A 21,290-nucleotide genomic window follows, 5' to 3' on the forward strand; every position below is an offset into this window, starting at 1 on the left:
AAAGACAACTGAATGCAACTTCTTTATGTATTTTGTGTTACATCAATAAAAACTCTGTTATAATCAAATTACATCACAGTTTAACTAAAATGTAATATTCCATTTTTAATATTTTAATCATTATTTTAATGCCACTTCGAATTACGATATATGAATAATAATATAATATTTAATATGCGACTTACCCACAATATTTCCTCTACTTTCTTTACCAATTTTCGTACATTGAAACTGCAATGAAAAGAATTTAAATTATAAATATAAAATTTTAATTTGTGGAATATTTAAGCCTTAACTTCTAAGTAAATTAAGATTTCAGATATAATATTTTATTTTAAAACAAAATATTTGCCTTAAAAGCCAAGTTGAATAACTAAAAACTTCCATTGTTAAAAGGCTGTGATTAATTTTGCTGAAAGAATTTTGCAACCATTAAAAATAGACTGCAATGCTGACCAACAACATAATTTAGCATTTTCTTGGATTACAATTTCTAAAAAGAGTTCTTTAGAGAAGTTCTCTTGCACCTGCAGCTTGCGATTGAGTCTGAGCTAAGTTGTTGGAATGTGGAATTTCGACACGAATAAGGACCTTAACTTATGCAATTCTGTAGCAAAAAGATATTCTCTTGGCATTTATGATTAGTTTTGCTTTTGTCAGCTGCTTGGCAATGCAAGTTATTGGAAAATTTTGCATGCAAGAATAATAATTGCATAAATAATACTTTTTCATCGCATAAGAAGAAGGAGAAAAAGAGACAGTGAAAGAGAGAGAGAGAGAGAGAGATAGAGATGCATTCCATCATCAGCGTAGCCAAAACCAAAACTAAATCCAAATCTAAAGTCGAAGTCGAAGTCGAATGCCCTGCGTCTTGTTTTGGGATTTTCTTTTGGATTTTCAACATATATAAAAATACAACAAATAATGCAACAAATAATAAAATACAAACACACACAGAGCACACTGAACACTTGAAATGCTACACATAATTTTGCATAGTTTTATTGGAGAGGAATGCAACAAGTTAGCTGCTGCTAACTTGGCTATAACTTGGCTAACCTGGCTGAGGGCCAAGTGCTGTCTGCTCGACATTTATATGCGCATCACTTAGAGAAGTTGGAGAGCTCTCAACTCTGTCCCCCTTTTCCTTCTGCCTCACTTTTTCTTGCTGCATTTTCAAATTCCAAATTCTGCAAAACAACAAAACAGCTGAGCGGAATTCATAAGAGCCAAACACACAAACATTGTTGACGAGGCCCTGAGAAAATATCTACAGTATTTTAGGCCCTAACTCTTCTCTTCTTCTACCTCCATATCTCTCTTCCCCCCTTCAACTGACTGTCTAAAAAGAATTAAGTTATTCCCTGTAAAGTTGTTCAGTTGCAACAATACAACATAGAATTACAGGTGACTAACAGACTAATTAAAAGAAATCTATTTTTAAGTCAAAGTACAACAAGTAAATTGTGGTATTTAATAATATCAAATATTTCGAATGGAAAATATTGCATATAAACAAAAAATAGTCATAAATATATTTAAAAACTAATTAATAAATACAAAGAGCTGCCAAAATCAAATTTTAACAAACAAAGAAGCTAAAGTATGCTCGACTGTGAGATACCTGTTATTCATTGTGAGTAAAACCAAAACAGCAATCAACTCGTTTACAAAAATCTCAAACAATGAGGTTAATACAAATTGATATCCCTTAATTGTTTCCATGTTTAAGATGTCATCAATCAAAAATCGAACCTCCCTTTTGCTCGGAAAAAACACAGGGTACATTTAAGCGTTGAATTACATTCAGTATTTTGAGTGTCGAGTTGAATTAGTTGGAATATTCTGACTAACTAAGAGTCTCTCGAACAACTTGGCTATGACATAAGAAAATGCCTTTTAAATGCAGCATTTTCATAGCGTAATTGCAAAGAAGCAACCAACAGCAACCACAACAAGCAACAAGCAGCAACAACAATAAGCAACAACAACAACAATGAGAAGAACAAGCGAAATTCACTTGAGCGCAAAAAACAAAAGCGGAAGCTTTGGCAATGATCATGCAAACTGCTCATTCATAGGATAATTATTCCATGAGTTCATCATGAACACCACACACACATAGACACACACACACACACTCTCGACACTTGTCGCTGTTGTTGTGGCAGCTTTTGATGCATTCATTGCGCTATTCACACCACACCAAAGCCAATGTCGTGGGAGTCGCAAGCAGCAACCACTTGCCTCCCCCTTTGTCTCCCCCCGCTTTACTCTTTCCCCCTACCTCCCTTAAACAGATCACACCAGCCCATTGCTACAGTGTCTCTCTCTAGCCCGGACACACCCTTTTCGGTTGCATTGCATTGCATTTTTAATGTTTTCATCGCGTTAAATGCATAAATAATTAATCTCAAGAAAATGCAACGAATGCGCCTTCATGAATACCACCAACGTTTATACACTCTATATTGTATATATGTGGATAATAACACAATGTTTAGCATGCCAGTGCTACAATTGTCTGTCCCAGAACAATTTCAAGCAAAACTGAGTGAGATATTAGTTCTAAATTACACACAAAAAGTAAGAAACCTACAGTCAAGTGAATACACACATTATGAATAAAATATTCTACAAATATACCAAAAATTTATCCCAAAAATACTAAAATAAAAATACCAGATACCCATTTTTAATAAAATCGAATGCTATATATACGTATAGCTAAAGTATACCGCAAATACCAAAATATATGATATATTTGCTATCCACTTTTAATAAAACCATATTCTATAAATATACCGAAAATATACCAAATATATACCGCAATAATACTCAAATGCAGCGATGGTTTGTACATTCGTTACCAATTTTTGATAAAACCGTATTCTACAAATATACCGCAAAAATACTAAAATATATCGAAAGCTATATTTGGTATATTGCTAATTCAAAATATACCAGATTGTCAGCTAAATAGCTTCGATTAATCTGTAGTTATTATTGCATGTACCAAGAATCGACTTAGATTAATAACTTTTCAATAACTATCAAAAAATAAAAGAAAAGAACAATTCTAATTTATATATAGAGTTACTCCAAACTAATTACCAAAAAAATGTCTTTTCGAAAAATCCGAAAAAATTTAACTTAAAACTTATTAAAATTAAATCAATTAAAAGTAAATACCAAAATAAGGCAGCTAGTTATGAATATAAAAATAAATTTATTTATAAAAACGAAAATATTCTATTGACATGCTGCCGCTTTAAACTCTGAAGCGACTTCACTTTACTCTCAAGCGTAGGGTAAGCTTTAGAGCAATCTCCATGGAGACAAAAGGCTTAATCATATCTTCGTGCAGCTGTGTGTATGTATGTGAGTGTGAGTGTGTGTGTGTGTGAGTGTGGGCATTAAATAGGCATTTCATGACACAGTTTTGAATTAGAGATTGAACAGCGAATTGCATTGTTTTCAACAGACAGCATCATCTTTGGTGGCCTTCCTCCCCCTTCCCCTTGGCTACTTGAGTTACTCATCAGAGAAAAAGTAAGCGAGAGAAAGAGAGAGAGAATAGAAGGGGGGGAGAACAGAGAGAAAGGCATGTGGAGACGCCTACATTTCTCACGTTTAACCAGTTTTATTTATTTTATTTTTTTTTTGCGTGCATATCCTAAAGTAAATAAGCCAAAAATAAAATTCTTTGACAATGACAATGACAATGACTGAGTGGTCCACATACTCGAATCAACTCAACTCGCACTCGCAGTCGAAGTCAAGACTGAATCGCAATGAACTCGAAAACTGGACTCGGAACGCAACTCATATATGCATACAAGTATTTATCTTTGATTTTTTTTGGCCAATTTGCTGACGTTTGCACAGCAAATTATGCGCTACGATAAACATTATGTGTGGGCGGGCTTGTGAATACATTCAATACATTCAATTCATTCATTTCTCATTCGAAATTAAAAAAGATGCATTTATGTGCTTTTGTTTCTCGCGAATTCTATTCTATTCTTGGCACATAAAAGTTGCAATAAATCAATTCATTTTTATTGTTAAGCGTAAGCAATAAAAAAAAAGAAATGAAATTGAGCATCGAATTTATTTTAAACATTATGAGCAAAAAAAATATCCCATAAAAAAGCAGTTTCATGACGCAATAATGATTTTGCAGAAATTATCAAAATTTATGAATTTCTGAAATTTGAGAAATTTATCAAAAAAAAATAAATATAACAAAATCTTTTATAATTTATTCTAAAGGCCTTGACTCTGTCTCATCTCATTGCTATAAGAAATTGCATTCGTTATTTCAATAAAATAATAATAATAATAATCTATATTTGCTACAACAATTATAGTAACTTTATAAAGTACAAAAACATTTCTCAGTAAATTTGTAAATTAAGAAAATAAGAAATTTGGACAATAATAATAATAAAATCATGTTCTATTGCTGTCTCTATTTTGTGCTCATATTTTATTTTACATAATATTTATTTCTGTTCAAAAATCATTTATTATTTCGCATACTTTCTTCTTACCTTATTACTATAGTCAATACAGTATTTATTTGTGTCTTAGACATATTTTTCAAAATTATAAAAATGTGCAAATTGGTGAAATATAAAATTTGTAAATTTTTACTTTTAAAAAATGTTTTTTTTTTGTGTTTAAATCGAAATAAAATAATAATAAAATCATGTTCTATTTCTGTCCCACTTTTGTTGCTCATACTTTTTTTTGCGTATACTATATAAATTCATATAAGTATTTATTTGTGTTTAATTTGCGTTTCTGTTGTCGCTGTTGATATTCGTATTCGTATTCGTGTTTGTATCTTCCTTTCGCTGAAAACGGTAAAAAAGTAAATTTGATTCGACAAAGCAACAACAAAGGCGTTCGCTTGTTTACAATTCATTTTGTTGCCGCTGCCTTTGCTGCTGCTGTTTACTCGCTTTTTATGGGTTTGCTGCTGCTTCTGTTGTTGTACGAAATTCTGCGAATTTTTATTGACAAATTTCATTAGAACTTGTACGCTCTGTGTGTGTGAGTGCTTACGAGTCAAGTGAGTGAGCGAGCAACTTGAATGTCTAGAGCGCGTAATAAACAAGGCAAAGCGAGGCACTTAAGAGGCGGAGAGGGAGGGGGAAGGGGGACAGCACCCGGCAGCTGGTGTCTAACTGTAGTGAACTGAGGTGAACCGCAAAGAGTTGCCAAAAACAACAACAAAAAAAAAACACAACTAAAAAAAAGCGGCAATCAGCTGTGACATAAACAAAAGACTTAGGCAACGAACTTGAATTTGAGCAAGCAAATGTGATTTTGTGTGTTTGTGTGTGTGTGTGTATGACCTGCGAGCGTTAAATGAGCATGTGAAACAAAGAGTTCTAGTTATGAATTTCGCATAAATATTTTGCAGAAATTTCATTTGTTAACTTGCGTGTACAGTGAACACTTTATAGAGAAGAACAATCTAAAGTTTAATTTGATTAGAAGTATTTTTGTGGAATTATAATTAATATTTAAGCCGAAAATATAGAAAATAAATAAATAAAAAAGAATGAATAAAACAATTTTAAGAAAACCGTAGAAACAGAATATTTTATACAAACAAAAATTAGTATGAAAATATATAAAAAACACCAAACAATGTGGACAAATGACAAAAAATACTTCAATTAGTAAAGAAATATTATAACACAAAATAAACAAAAACAAATCGGTTTCTTCTCTTCTGTTGAAAATCTGCTAGAACTTTTCTCCTATGTTTCAACAGAAAATTTACAGTGTTTACTTTACGCTAGCATCTCGAAGTAGTTTTGATCACACTTGGCAGCTTGTCGTTTCCTATTGGGATATGCAAATCTAATGACTGACATGTGCCTTAACTCAACTCAACACAAATCATTTCTTAGCTTGGCCCAACTACAACTACATTAAGCTCTTAATTAACCTGCATACCAAGCTGTGGTTCATTAATCTAAATGGTAAACAAATCGCCATCGTCCGAGTCAGAGTCAGAGTTAGAGTCAACGTCAACTTCAACGAGTTTGTCATCCCGGACAGAACAAACTCATTAACCGTGGCCAACAAACACAGCTTAAGCAGAGAAAGAGAGAGCGAGAGATGATGATGAAGATGCGACTTCGTCTATCGATTCACTAAAACATCGCAGAACATTGCTTGAACAAATTTCAGTAATTAAACAAGCTCCGACAATATTCAAGTCAATTACGAATTCAGCTAGCTATCTCTATCGCACCTTTGCGGTTCTATCTAGCGGTTCTGTGCAGAGCAGCGTGACAGTAGAAAAAAAAAAAAATACTGAATACTTTTGCTACGTATTGAAATGGAAATAGATTTTACGCAGTGTTTGTTGTTCTGTGCAGTCAACTATTGTCCGAGATTTGCAATAATAACAACTGCTGTTTGTTGGTGTTGTTCTTGTTGTTGTTGTTGCTGCTGCTGCTTCAAGTGCTAAAGTTCGTGTGAATGTTGCTGCTGCAAAAGGCGCAAAAAGCGTCGAGGGGGCGAGAACTCAAAAAAAGACAAAACAACAACAGAAAAATAGCAGCAGGCAGGCAGTCAGCGCTGGCGTTGGCGTTGCTGAACATCATTATCATGCCAGACTAAACACACACTCACACCCAAATACACATACACACATACACACACACACACACACCTAGTAGCTACAACATGTTTGGCCATTGTTTTGCTTTTATTATTACAATGAAAGCTCTTTGTATAACAATTGCAATCAAATGAGCAACAAGTGTGTTTTTTTTTTACCTTTTCACCCCTCTGCTAGAGCTCAGCGACAACAACAACAACAATAGTAAAGGTAAACAGCAACAGCTACAAAAACAAGAACAACAATGACGCCAACAACTTGTCCATTTTTGGCCACAAATGCCCCATTAAAATGTAACATTGTAATTCTTAATGCTCTGCCCTCAAGGGAGTCGCCCCAAGACTGCAAAACACTTGGCGAAATTTTCAATTGCTTATCGTTTCGCTCAGAAACTTTTATTCAGAAACAATACTACAATATTATTTTGAAGTTGTATTTTAGAACTTACATATTTCCCCCTCCCAACTAACGTTACATGTTTTAGTAACTTTTCCATACTTAATCAATTTAATGTATAAATTTAAGCTATTGTAAATTACAACACACATAGTTTATGTAATCAATTGCTTCTCTTTTTGCAGCACTTTTCTTCAAAAATAGCAGTTCAAAGAATATTTCGTTTATATTTTAGTATTACTTTGAGAACTTACTTATTCCCCTTAACTAAAGTTTGCTTAAAAGATTTGCAGCGTTAACACATATAGTATTTTATGTCAGTTTTCCTTAGTTTTAATCTATAAATTTAAGCCACAACAAAACACTTTTCAAATGTATTTCTCCCATTGCCTTAGACCTTGAATGCGTTGTGTGTTATTTTATTTTATGACTTTGATGTAATTTAATTCTAACACAATTTTTTCGATGTATTAAAACTGTATAAAGTAGTTGTATTCAGTTGCCTGACTTTAACTTCAAAACGGATTAAATCAAACTATTGATACCCAGATGAAAGCTAGAACACCAGATGCTTAGCCAACATTATTGAATATAAACTATTTATTTATAATCCTTTTCTAAAAAACAGAAACTAGTATTCTGTTTTAATTCTAATATCCCGCTAATGAAATGTTTTAACTCCATTTATTTTTTTTGATATTCCTACATTAATTTACTTTATTTTAAATTCTAAGATTACAATCAAAGTTGCTCAATCGAGCGTAATTTTTTTATCATATTGCATTTTTCTCTAAATCATTCTCTAGTCACAACTTTAACTCCTTGCATAGAGTATTTGATGTGCTGTCAGCAGTCTTAGTTGCAGTTGCATTTGATTCTCTGCAATTCTTTTGCAGTCGTCGCTGTTTTCATTTCGAATTCTGTCTTTTGCATACAATGTTTTCTCCTCCCCACAAGTAGCTGCACAAGATTGGCCCATTGTTGTTGTTATCTGTGTTGTTGCTTTTGTTATTGTTAGTGTTGTATTGTTGTTTTGTTGTTGTTTTTGGTTCTAACTCGTTTAAGATGCTTTCTGCACCGTCGTCTGCTTTACGCTCGATGGCTGCTGCTATGGCGCATTGAGCTTTTGTTCGCGCCTTATTATTCCGCTAATGCCTTCTTTTTTGTATGTTCTTTATATTTCTGTTTCTTTTGCTTTATTTAATTTCATTTCAGTTGTTGCACTTTTTCTTTCAGCACCTCTCCAAATCAATGAGGAAGTAATTAGATTTTGATTTGATTAGATTTCTGGATTTATGCTTTACGCCCAGTGAACATTCACAAGGGCTTTATTTCTTTTTTGTTTTCCTTTTTTTTTTTTGCTTCTTTATTTCTTCATTTCTTTTATTGCAAAAATTCTTGGGCTTTCTTTGGCATTGCTGCTGCGTATAAATCAAGTGTAAGTGACATTGAAATTTATTATGTTTACACGCATTCTTCTTCTTCAATTCTTCCTCTCGCTATTTGTTATTATTATTGTCTTCTGCGGATGCTTCGCTCTCTCTCCTGTCTCTCTCTCTCTCTCTCTCTCTTCTGTTTTCTGTGTCTTGCTCTGTTGCGTGAGAGTTTCGCATGTTCTGCGGCAGTTTAAACAACTTGAATACTCACACTCGACTATATATATTTACTATATATACATATTCTTAGTATATAATTGTGCTACGCAAGTTCATCTCATGCAACAGCAGATGGATTTTTATACCCGCTACACATAGGGTAGAAGGGTGCTATAACTTTGTGCTGACAGGCAAACAACATCAAGAGCCGAAACGATTTCTGGTACAATCTGGTATATTTTACACTTAATGGTATAATCTGGTATATTTTACTCTTCATTGTATATTTTATTTATAATATAACTCATCAATATACCACACATAGTCTTTAGTATTTTTAGTATTTTTTGGTATATTAATTTAGTATATTTGTTAATTAATTAATACCGAACTGTTTTGCTATTATTCGCAATGAGTAGCGGGTATCTCACAGTCGAGCCCACTCGATTGTAGCTTTCTTAGTTGTTATTCTTTTTTAGGGTTCTTTGGAAGCGTATTACATGGTTCGACTGCCTTTGAAAATGCGTAATAACATCAATTGCATCTAATTATTAAATAATCTTTTTTTATTTTACAGCTTTATTAACTTATTGAACCAATACAATTGCAACAGCAGTAGCTTTATAACACATTATAGGAATATATACTAGCCTAAAGTCGTTCTGTCTCAGCTCAATGCAATAAGGAATTGTATTTGTAATTTTAATAAAATAATAAAAATATTTAAGCCAAACCTCAAACTAACAACAAAGCAAATAAATCCCTTTATTTTAGGTGCATTTTGTTACTATCCTTTTACCCACCTGATTATTTTTTGTTATTGTAATAACCTATTTTAGAAAAAAATATTAAAATACACAAATGAGTTTAGTTTATTATTCTTTGCAAATTGAATTCAAATATTCATTTGTTAGCTTATTAAAAATTTGGCAATCATATAAAAAGTGCGTGGACAATACTCAAAGCAAAGTTCAAAACACTTCAAGCTGAAAGCTCAAGTTCATTAAAGCTCAGCTTTGCTCTGTATTAAATTTTGTGCTATGCTCATTCAGTGTCTCTTCATTTGACAATAGTAACATATTTTTTGCGTGCTAATACGAAATTCATTTGCATTTTCAGCAACTTCCGGTATTCGCTGAGCTTTCGATCTAAGTTTGAATTGTGAAATTGGAATGGGAAATAAATTGGGAACTGGCAACTGGGAACATTTAACTGATGTCAGCTGGGGTAGTCAGAGATAAAGTTGAGCCAATTAGAACAAACATCTTTTTTGATTGATGTTTCTTAAGGTGGAACATGATTTTCAATTTTCAAAAGAAGGAAGAGCGGAGAGCGAGCGGAGAAGCGAACTGTGAAGTCACGCACAAACGGCACTTTTGTTTGGTTGGCGCAAAAAGGGGGAAGCCGAAGTCGAAACTGAACAACAATGAAAAAAAAAACGCAAAAGCGAAAAAAAAACCGCACAAAATCGGACGATGCGTGGCATTAGCTCGTCTTATTGTGCGTGTGTTTTGTTGTGTGTGTGTTGTTGTGGGGTAGTTGTTGCCCGCTTAGAAGTTAATGAACACACACGAATCTTTCGGCTGTTTTGTGGCTTCGTTAGTTTCACGTTGTCTGCCAACTTCAAGGCCTTGGCCTTGAGCTCGGTTATTGGCAGCCCATAAACTAAAATAAAGCGAAACGTTTTTTTTTCTTGGCTTTTTTACGCTCTCTGTACAAAGAACAAAACCCCGTTGATAATACTTATTTTGGGCATAAGACGAAAGTCTATGATCAAGATCAAGTGCTGTTTAATTGCCTCAACTCTAAAAATTGCCTATCGATAACAGAGGCGGATGTTAAAGAGAGACAGATAGAGAGAGAGAGAGAGAGAGAGAGAGCGAGGCAGAGACAATGTCCGGCCAGGAAATTCACACGTGAATTGTTTAATTAATGCGTTTGTGTCAAAAAAACAAAATACAAGTAAGAGAAATACTAATACAACAATAAATTCATAAGCTGAGTGCGAGAGAAGAACAGAAAATGCGCTTAACGGATGTTCATTGTAAAACTATCTACAATTTATACACGTTCGCTACACTCGCCACAATACCCTTTGAAATACCATATAAAAGAGAATCAAGTGTCTCGTAGTTATGCGAAAAAAACAAATTACAAGAATTCACCTGTAATTTCCTGTACTTGAAGTTACTTGAATTTTCAAATTGCTGTCAAATATATTTAAAATATCTTAACTGGCAATTCTAGGAAATGAGAATGCAATTTTTAAAAGAATATACCAAATTAATATACTAAATAAATATACTAAAAAATACTTAATATATGCACAGGGGTAGAATGGGTATATCGACATATTATTAATAGAATATACCAAATTAATATACCGTTAAGATACTACAAATATACCAATGTTTAGAATGGGTATGTCGATACATTAATTATAGAATATACCAAATTAATATACCAAAAAATACTGAAATATGCCAAAGTCTAGAATGGGTATACCAATGTATTATTAATAGATTATGCCAAAATAATATACCAATTAAATATACCGAAAAGATACTAAAAATACTCCAATGGCTTGAATGAGTATATCGATATATTATTAATAGAATATACCAAATTTATAAACCACCTTAATATACCGAAAAATACTATGCATATGTAGATGCCAGAATGGGTATATCGATATGCTAATACATTCAAAATATACCAGACTACAAAATATACGAGATTCTCAACCATATTTAATTATTCCTTTCATAACATTTTTTAAAGTGGAAAAGTAGCACTTAAAACTCTGAATTTTCAAATAAAATATGTTTGCTTATATAAATATATACAATAAATATCTTAGTTAATCGAATAGAATATTTTTGATAAACCTTATCTACATGTTAAGCAGAATTGAAAATTAAAAATTTTATAATTGATTACAATACATTTCAGAAATACCTTCAGCAGCTATTCTGAAAATTTCAGCACAAGTGTACTTAAAAAAAAGAATCAACATTACAACGCAACTTGAGCGCAATTAAAGACAATTTCAATTAGAAGCCGCACACAAAAATGATTTCGCTCAACTTGTGCAAATCGTATTGGCTCTAACTGTTCTAATTTAAGCCGCTTTCAATCAGACGCGCAATGCGATGCGTCATTGTGTGTGTGCGTGTGTGTGTGTCGGCGGTTTTTTGAGAAGCCTTTTGCGAAAGCAAAAGAACAACTCAATTAATGCGAATTCCCCCCTGAGCAAAATTGGCAGCCAATCAGAACGGTAACAAACGCGACTTAAGACTAAAGTTCGACGTTTTCCTAACGGTCGCAATTAAAAACAAACAGATACTACCACAGATTGTACCAAATGGACAATTGAGTTTAGGACCAGTCATAAAAAAATAAAACAACAAACTAAAGCTTATACGGGGGCAACACTCTCTGAGATGTGATGTAAACTTCATGGATCGAAGTGAATGAAAGTTTGTAGTAGAATGATTGCTTTTGCATTCATTAAGTATTGACTACTGCCGAGGTATTTTAATCGGCATTTAAATTATGCATTTAGTCGCTCTTAATACAATTAAAAACATTATAAATAAATTGTCAAGACGATTATCATTAACATGTGACGGAATGTAAACGGACAACTGGCAAACAACTGTAAACACAATTTACAATAATTCTCAATTGGCGTTTAAACACCTAAATCGTTCTTCGAGTGATCAAGCGAGAAGTTCTCGCATACTACTATAAAAAAAACGAGCACTTACTTTATGCTGTCGAGCGTAACGTCGGCTTTGACTTCCTAAATCAGTTTCAAATTGAACCTGAAATCATAAAAAGCAAAAAGAAAAAAAAAAACGAAAAATAATAAAAAATAAATAAGCCGTCCGAGTAGCTAATGAAAGAGCGAGAAGTCATGTAAGAAACGGCTGCTAATTATAATTATACTTAAATATAATTAAAGCCAATACGGTTAAGAGGAGAAGATGGGGGCCAAAAAGAAAAATAAATGCGAATAAGGAAACGGCAAACGGCAATTGCGCGACAGCCGACAGCCGACAAGATCGCATAAAAAAACCAAATGAAATAAAATAAAATTGTTGCCAACTCGTTTCATAATTATTGTTTATAATCATATCGCCGAGTGCTATAAAAGCGGAATCATTTGAATGTAATTTAAGAAATTCAATTAAAATTGAAACTGAAATTGCATTCCACAAAGATTTACAGTATACGAAATGCTCTGCAAGATACCCTGTACAGTTGATTGATTGGAAAAGTTATTTGGTTAAAGTTAGTAGTAAAATAATCTTTTTGTTTTATTATTTAGCTAAATATGTAATAAATCTTCATATATTGTTTTCTCCCTTAATTTTTTAATCCTTTTTCTTAAATTTAATTTCCATTCTGTACCCAGAAACAAAAAATCTAAAATCAAGAATTTGTTCTTAATATCTGGTTTCTAAACTCAATTAAGAACATAATATTGCTAATGATAGAACACACATCTTGATTTCAAGCTCATTTTATATAAGACTTAAGTTCTTATTAATAAAAAGCAAAAAATCTTAGAGTTTTATAACCGAAAATCTTATTATAAATAAGATCAAACAAATATTACGTTATATATATTTATCTTTTTTCACTCAAAGCTTGATAAAAACTTTATATAAATTTCGATGCAATATAGAATTTTTTAACTTTAATCTAAAAGTTTTGGGTTTTCTTTTTGACAATTTGCCATTTTTTAGACAACTATTCTTAGATTTAAGAATTGGTTCTTAAAGTGTTTTTTTTTTGAAAACGTGTATCATTGTATCAGTATCAATGTATATTCCTTTAGTTTTACCTTCTACAGGGTATTCACTTCTTTAAATTTATGAGCCACACATCCTACTACTAGTAAACTTACTCCCCAAAGAGCCAAGAAACGAACTAACTAATTTCCAAACACATTAAATCATTAGTCATTTTAACTTTCAACTTGTTCCCAACTCTCAAGATGCTGGACTTACGTCTTTGTGTGTGTCAGTGTGTGTCTTTTAGTGTGTGTGTGGCTATGTCTCGAAAATCACGCTTATTTATCTTTTATAAATTTCGCCTTTTTTGCCAAAAACAACAGCAGCAACAGCAACAAAAAGCCCACTGAGCGTTTCCATTTCTCGTGATGCGCTGCAACAACAACAACATCAACAAAGACAACGACAATGATACGACTCATTCACTTAGTCAGCTTACTCAGTGCCCAGATAGCCTGGTCCCAGTCTCAGTCTCAGTCACAGTCCCAAGTCAGAGTCCGAGTCGGAATTATATGGTAGTTTTAGTTGGGCCTAACCAGTCAGACAGTCAGTCAATGAACTGCAAATCTGCAGGCAACTTGCGACCAAAAAAATTCGGCATCACTCACTACGAATATGCGCTACAAACACTTTGAAATACTCGATGAGAATACTTATAAAAATAAAATAATAAATAATATAATATATAAAAGATGGAACAAGGGCATATGTATATCCCCTAAAATTCATGACTTCTAACTTTACAGAAAGAAGAAAGAATCTACATTGAAAAGAAGATTGCAAATCTTGATTTAAGATTTTTTTCGATCTTAAAAGAAAAATAATCGTAAAATAAGATTTTTAGGTTAAACAAATCTTATAGTATTCATCTTGATTGAAGAATGTTTTATTCTAGATTGAAGAGTTATAAAGTTTAATCTAGATTTAAGATTTTGCCTACTTGGTTTAATTTTGAAATTTTTCCATTATTGAAACAAGATTATAAACTTCAAGATTAAATAATCTACCATTTTTGTAGAATTTTGATCTTGATTTAAGAATAAACCCTTTCAGTTTAATTTTGACATCATGCTTATAAAGTAATTATATTTACTTGGCTGTTTTAGGATTACGCTGCACGAAAAAACAATTTTAAATTACACAAAATTATTATAAATGAAATTATGCTTTTCATTGTGTTAAATAAAAATGGTTTTAAATATTAAAAAGCATGTTTTATAATGAGGAATCCAATTTTATAAATTGAACAAAAAAAAACAATTCAACCAACATACAAACTCATATTGATGAAAAATGCAAAAATTTAAAGTGCACCTAAAAGATAATGCAAACTATCAAAAAAAAAAATACATATATACATATATCTGAGCTTGCACGGCAAATTTCTCAAACATCTCTATAAGCCACCCAAAAAAAACATTCAACCAAACACATGTCGGCCTAACTCTGCTCTAAGCAGACAATCCAAATTCCTCTAATGCTTGAGCATTTTCCAGACAAACTCTTCACTCAGAAGAAGAAACCCAGAGCCAACAAAGTCGTCTTTGCGCAACGTAAAACACAAAAAAAACGAGGAGCTAACAAAAAATGTATGCACAGAGTATAAAGCAACAACAAGAACAACAAGAACAACAACGAAAGCGCCAAAAACAATTTGTGAATGAATGCAGACATAAAATAACAATAATTTGTGCAAAAAGGCAACAACAAAAACAACAAAAGATTTGTGCAAAGAAAATTACTCGTATATATTCCATGTAGCTGCCATATCTAATAACAGTTGTTATACATTCTTAATTTGCTGATTGCCGCCGTGGCTCGAGCTCGCTGACCAAAAATAGAAGCAAACAATGCTAAACAAAACAGAAAAAAAAAACGGAAAAGGAACGAAACAAAAAGATGTGGTCAAAGAAATCGGCAGTAAACATTATTTCAATGCTAAAAATAGCCAACAAAAAAATATGAAATAAATATATTTCAAAGATGAGCTCTTATTGATATTTATAAGTTTTATGGACGGCAAATATAAAAGACAAATTTATAAATAGGGAATTTTTGCAAATACAGCTAGATGCTAAATATAGCAAACACTTTCCAAAATTCTGCCGTTAACACAAATTTCACTCAAGAAACAAAGGGCCCCAAATTTAATTTTTAAGGTATTTAGGCATAACTGAATATTAATAAAACTTATAATAAATGAAAATGATCCTGCTATTTTTAATTTCGCAATTGTATATGAAACAGTTTAAGCAATAAATCAATCCGTTTCTAAATTTAGTACATAAACAAATAAGAAAGCTACAGTTGCGAGTGTGCTCGACTGTGAGATACCCGCTATCTATTAATTTTTAAAAATATACCGAAATACTCAAAAATTATACTGGAAATTGTTAATTTATCGTTTTTTAAAGTATACCAAATAATATCACAGAATACTAAAATATACCAAAGGACATATTTGGTATATTTTGTTCTACATTCAAAATATATTTATATTCATATTTTCACCTGATGGTATATTTTGTTCTACATTCAAAATATACCATAAAGTGAAAATATACCGTGGGTTGTATATGTTTTTTAAACAGCCTTGATCTTGATTAATAACAATCGAAGTATATCTCCTATCTCTTTCAGTCTCTGAGATTTAGGTGTTCAATCGGGTGGACGGACGGACAGACAGACGTACATGGCTATATTATCTAGGTTGTTGTACGCTGATCAAGAATATATATACATAACTGTTATATCTATTGATTGCAGCCACAAAGTTATCATACCCTTTTACTCTATGGGTAGCGGGAATAATAAAAAATAAATCATATTCAATTTCTATTCTATTTATAATTTCGCAATTCTATATATGAAACAGTTTAAACAATCAATGGCCCGCTTCTAAATCTAGCATAAAAATAAGCTGATAATGAATAGAATCAATACCACAATTTCACGCCAATTTATGCGTTTATAGATCTTGATTTCGCTTGTAAAAATGATGTGCAACAGTTAACACAGCCCCACATATTGTTGTTTTGTTTTTGTTTCGGGGGAGTGGGAGTTGACGACTGTTAATTACCCAACTGACCACAAATGATCTTTGGCTGCGTCAGCAACAAAACGGCAGAAAAAAAAAAACAACGAGCGTCAATTAGAGCGAACGAGCGCCGATCATTAGATGTAAGAAGCAGCAGCAGCAGCAAAAGACAGTGAAAGAAAGGGGAAAGGGGGCGAAAATGAGGAGTAGAAAAAGCATTTTTTGAGTGACGACGATTGGCAGTGATAGATAGCCAGTGAAAAGAGAAGAAGAAGAAGAAGCCTTGTGGCTTAGACTGTAGAGCGCACTTGTGAGGATAGCTGAATAGTTGCGATAGTTGGGAATACTTTGATAGTTGGATATTGGCATTCAAGCTAATGCCATTTGTGGATATATCAAAGCGGGAGCGGCCGCGTTTAAGTGACTAATTTATGGCCTTTTATGAGTTCGCAATGCGATATGTCACTCTTAAGAGACTTCAGCTTAGCTAGTTGCACGTAATTTAATGCAATTGTAACAATCGACCAATCGAGCCAACAATCGACCAGCAAACCAATTCGACAATTCAAACAATCAAAACCATGCAACGGCGTCTTCTTTGTGCCCCGCCTGCACAGCAAAGATGCTTCTGCTTCTGCTGCTGCTGCTACGAAGCTTGGCTCACGTTTTTTTTTTTTGTTGTTGTCTAATTGTTCAACGCAAATAAGTCGCTGCAAAAATACTCACATAGTGCACCGCATACTATGCCAAGCACCGTGGTGCAGAATTCAAATTTACTACAGAAAATTCTATTTTTATTTATAGCAATTATCATTCATTCTACCGGACAAACGAAATGAATACCGGAATTTATTATAACATTCCAAAATCGAGTTTACATTTTAAACGAATTATAATGGCACAATAAATAGTATGACATTTTCCTTTACTTCTCCCAGATTCATATCCAAATATATGTTTTGAAAAAGTTAATTTCAGTGAGTATATTTGGCTATATTAGGTATATTTATATAGTATACACCACAGATTACAAAATATACCATTGACTGAAAAATATACCAGATTGTCAGCCAAAGCATCTAAGACCCACGTTTTTACCCACACAGAATTTTTTCCTAAATAACTTTTACTTTTACTTTTATTACTTTATTTTAGTATTTTTGTAGTATCTTTTTGGTATTTTTTAAAATATGATTTCATTAATAATTCGGTAGCGGGTATCTCTTCTTAGTTGTATCCTTCTTACTCGTTTTTTAATATAAATATAAGAAATCTAAGGCAGATATGTACAAAAATAAATCTATACTTTTATTGAGTCAATAAATATTTCAAAAGATTTGTTCGAAGTCACCAAACTTTAATTAATTATAATACGAGCCACTATTTCATTTATATAAGAATTTTCATTAATTGAAGGAATTACATAAAAATTGATGTAATTCGATTAAACAGAATTCTTATTGATGTATTAAAAGGACGTAACTTAGTTGCATTCAGTTGCGCAGAACTTAAAAGAGACGCTTAAAAAGAATTGTATCAAACAATCGGTACTTATTGACAGTGTGATGAACAAATATAAATGATTGTAATTTGCCATTATTTCAGCATTTAATAGAATTTTCATATTTTTTTCTAAATTTCCTTGTAATGTATGCTAATGAATGAATGATTTGATAACACAAATGGGTGCCACTGTGCTAGACACCTGCTGGGGGCCCTGCGACTTTAACTTCAACGACTACGAATGCAACTATTCGTATACGTTACGAGAGAGGTGGAGAGAGAGAGAGAGAGAGAGAGAGAGAGAGAGAGAGATGGAGAGAATATCTGTATGTTAAGATCGTGCAGTGGTTCGCTTCGCTCATTAAGCATGCTTCATTTCTCTGGACGTTTATAGGCCCGTCAACAAGTAGTCTTTAATGTGTCTGAGTGTGTGTGTGTGTGTAGAAGACTGGAACTACACGTAATCTCAGCTCGTTTATCAAAAAAAAAACGAAACGAAACGAAAGAAACATGCTATAAGAGTAGAGTAAAGTTGAGGCTTTTGGGCTGCTGCTGCAAAGTCCGAAATACGCACACTAATTGGCCTAACAAGTTCCCCCGTTTGGGTTGGGGGCTGGGGGAAGAGCTCTGCAGCAGAGAAGTTCAGGGGTTATGGGGAGGATTGTTGGACTGCTGACTGCAGCTGCAGTCGCGTTCTATGCAAATTAGTTTGATTATTAAAAACAGAAGAACACACCACAAAAACAAATATAAAAACGAGAAAACACTGAAATTTAATTTCTTTTTAAATTTTTATTTTAATTTTCATTTTTAATGGCCACGACTTGAAACGTACAAATATTTTACATTTCTCCCAATCTGTTTATCTCAATTCTTAGTTCTAGCGCCAGGCTTCGTTTGAAATACTTTTTTGAGTTCTTATCTTCTCTGTTTTTTGGCATTTTTATGTGCATCGATTGAAGATAATTAATCGAAAATGCAACACAGTATTTGGGTCAGCAGGGCAATCAAATTGTAAGACAGTTTCAACTCTTCTCTTAAAGCTCATTTACTTATCTCATTCGCCTTTCGATGATGAGTATCGATCCAATTGTTAAGCCAACAAATGACAAGCATTTCGTTGCGGCAATTGTCGTTCCAACAACCAAATCTCTATTCACTTCTCTTCTTTGTATTTGCTTTGTTACTTTTAAATTGGTTGTTTAATCGATTTTATATGAGTTTTGCATACGTTTTGCATCCAAAAGCTTTAATCTATAAATTCCTGTATCTACTTTATTCTGTTCTAGTTTCTAGTTTCGTTTTTGCTTTTTATTGAAAAGTCAATCAATGCAACAAGTTTTAGTGCTCACAATACACAACACAAATGTTTAGGATTAGGGTGAATGACTTTAATTTTAGTCTTTTGTGTTCTTTATTGCTCGCTTTAATACAATTTTACACTTTCAAATTAGCTTTGAACGCTCGACTTGTAACTGCTTCTATGGATGCCATTTGATGTCAAGCATCAAAGTTAAGCCAACTATAAATACTTTATATGTATTGACTTCTTTTAGCACTCAAATCATTGTAAACTTATTTTACACTTTTTTTTAATTGATTTGTACATTTGTGTTAAATTAAGAGAACTAAAAATAAAGTAAATAAAAGAGAGCATTTTTTGCAACTTCTATGTTACTAATTTCTTCTATAAGGCAACATTTAATAACAAACAAGTAAAAAATCAACATTAGAATATAAGAACGATACATTTGGTATATCGATACTATTTGTAACATTCAAAATATATTTTTGATTATTTTATTTTATTTATTATTATTTTTTAAATAACATGTACACTTCTGTTAGTTCTCAAGAGTTTAAAACTTTATCTAAAAATAGAGTAAACGAAAGCAAGTATTAACTTCTGACAATGAATGTTAATAAATTCTCCAATTCTACCAAAATCTATATGTATTTATATTCCTGTTCTAGGCATTAGCATTAAATCGATAGAAGCAAATGAAATTTGAAGACCAAATCGGTTCGCTTCTCATCGTTTAAGAGAATTTTGTTTTTTGCTCGCATTCAATTTATTTGTTTTTCTTTTTTTTTTTCAAGTCGAAATCCAGGAAGTGAAAATCATGAGCCTAACTTTGGTTTTATGACTTTTGCGTAGAGCTTGAGGGGGAATCATTTAACGATGGCCACAAGCAGCTCAGCTCAGTAGCTTATTGGGCGGCTTATTGGTGGCAGCAGAAAGCGCAGTTTAATGATGAGAATTGAAGCTGCTTGGGAGCACATTCTACACACATTTCACACACACAGCAGAGCAGAGCAAACCAAGAAGATGAAGAAGAAGAAGAAGGCTACTTCATATGGATCAGAAGAAAAAAAAAAATACACAAAATCAATAAAAATGCAACTGACACTTTTAAAGGGGCGCGACCTAATCAAAGTGTCATTAAATCCGCTAGAATGACAATAATCAAAATCCACCAAAAAAAAAGAAGTGGACAGAAAAAAAAGTGTTAACGAGATGAGGAAATGCAATAAAAATGAAAACCAAAAATCCAAAAAAAAAAACGAAAAAATCTAAATAAACAGACGTACTTACAACGAGATAATACAATACTTATAGGTTTTTAAGAGTCCCGCATATCTATTTCAATCGCAGACGGGCCAACACATACAAACATATTTAAATGATAATAGAAAGTGTCAAAATTCGAATGGAACCTGAGAGAGCTGCTGCTGCTGTTGCTGGTATCGAGAAGACAAGAGACAAGAGATGCCCATGTATACTTGAATATATATCGACAATCAAAACTGTTAAGAACCACACAAAAGAGGCACGAATTAAAGTTTTATATTACCTAGCAACTACTTTTGGATAGAATACCCTGGTGTTGCCTCCCCTCTCCCCTCTCCCACCTCGTCGGCTTCGGCTTCGGCTCAGCTATAGCTTTTTTTTACGATGGGAGCTGAACAAGCCGCAGCGGAAGTCATTTGTCTGGCGAACAAAAAACAGCAACAACAATGGAGCTTTTGCATGTGCTGTACTTGCCTCTCATTGTTGTTGTTGTTGTTGTTCTTATTATTGTTATTGTTGTTTTACTGTAATACCCTGTAGTCATATTGTTAGTCAATAGTGGGTATCATAAAAGCAGCCAAACATAACCATAAATCTAAGGAAATATGCGTGAGCTTAGCATGTTTTGTTTATACTCTAAGTGGCTCCTGCTCTATGTCCGTCTGTCCGTCTATATTTCTTTCCGTTTGTTCAAAGTCTTAACAATCTATTTACCCATACACTAGTCTTTTGTGTT

At 32.8% G+C, this 21,290-nt stretch overlaps 1 long non-coding RNA gene across 2 annotated transcripts in view; it reads right to left on the reverse strand.

Moving 5' to 3' along the window:
• Positions 1 to 202: 202 nt before the first annotated feature.
• LOC133848038 (uncharacterized) overlaps positions 203 to 21,290 on the reverse strand; it is a 61,163-nt gene continuing 40,075 nt past the window's right edge. For both annotated transcript variants that reach the window (XR_009895211.1, XR_009895212.1), the window contains 2 exons: positions 12,411 to 12,467; positions 203 to 231 (listed from right to left, as the gene is read on the reverse strand). This is a non-coding gene — a long non-coding RNA (uncharacterized LOC133848038). The remainder of the gene's footprint in view (positions 232 to 12,410; positions 12,468 to 21,290) is intronic.

Source organism: Drosophila sulfurigaster, chromosome X, assembly GCF_023558435.1.
Source record: "Drosophila sulfurigaster albostrigata strain 15112-1811.04 chromosome X, ASM2355843v2, whole genome shotgun sequence".
NCBI lineage: Eukaryota > Metazoa > Arthropoda > Insecta > Diptera > Drosophilidae > Drosophila > Drosophila sulfurigaster.